Source organism: Mirounga leonina, unplaced genomic scaffold, assembly GCF_011800145.1.
Source record: "Mirounga leonina isolate KUSES-001 unplaced genomic scaffold, KU_Mleo_1.0 Mir_115, whole genome shotgun sequence".
NCBI lineage: Eukaryota > Metazoa > Chordata > Mammalia > Carnivora > Phocidae > Mirounga > Mirounga leonina.
Window position 1 is genome coordinate 97,648,956 of NW_023270268.1, and position 965 is coordinate 97,649,920.

Genomic DNA, 965 nt, shown 5'->3' on the forward strand with positions numbered 1-965 from the left:
TTGCAACACTAGTCTCTGTGTTCTTGTGATATTCTGACTGATGGTTGGCAGCATATTGGTTCCAGGTGGCCTGTCTGGGTGAACTAGCACCCTCTCCAAAAGATCTAGCCTCCTGGCTAGGCAGGGTGTCAGGGTTTAGATTCAGTATAGGATTTAAATCCTAGTGGGAAAAAGGAATGTGGATTAGGAAACCAAGCAGCTACTTAAATCCTACGAATTGCGCAAACATAACAAGGACATGAGATAAGGCTTGAATTGATCCAAGGGGATCGCTCCTCCCAGAGAACTGTGGAAATCCCACCCTGGGTCTAGTTCCACAGCACTGAGGTTAGGATGTATTTTGCTAAACTGTAGAAGCCTGGGGAGGCCGATAAATGAGGACTGTATTCATGTACTGTGCTATTATGTACTCCCCTGTATAATACTGTATGTACATTATCTAACAGAGTGATCAGGCACCCCTGCTAGATTCCATCATTTGTTAATTCATCAAATATGTAATGAGCACCAATGATATGCCAGGCACTATACTAGGTGCTGGAGATGTATCAGTGAGTAAATGAAACAGGTAAGAGTTTCTGTCCTCATGTTATTGCCTTGAGACAATAATTAAGTAAAACACAGAATATACTGGATAATAAATGCTTAGGAAAAAGCCAAAGCTGAGTCACTAGAGTGTGTGTGTGTGTGTGTGTGTGTGTGTAGAGCTGTAGGAGTGTTGCATTTTAGTGTGATCCTCACAGAGCAGGTGATATTTGAGTGCAAACTTGAAGGAGGTGAGAGAAGCATTCCAGATATATGTGCAAAGGCTCAGAGGCAGGAGTGTGTATGGCTTTCTGAAGAACAGCAAGGAGGCCAACGTGGTCAGAGTGGAGTAAACAAGGATGGATGCTGGCAGTGACTCTAACTATTCCTATCAAATTAGTTTGGATATAGACATTTGAACTGAATATGTATTGTTTTTT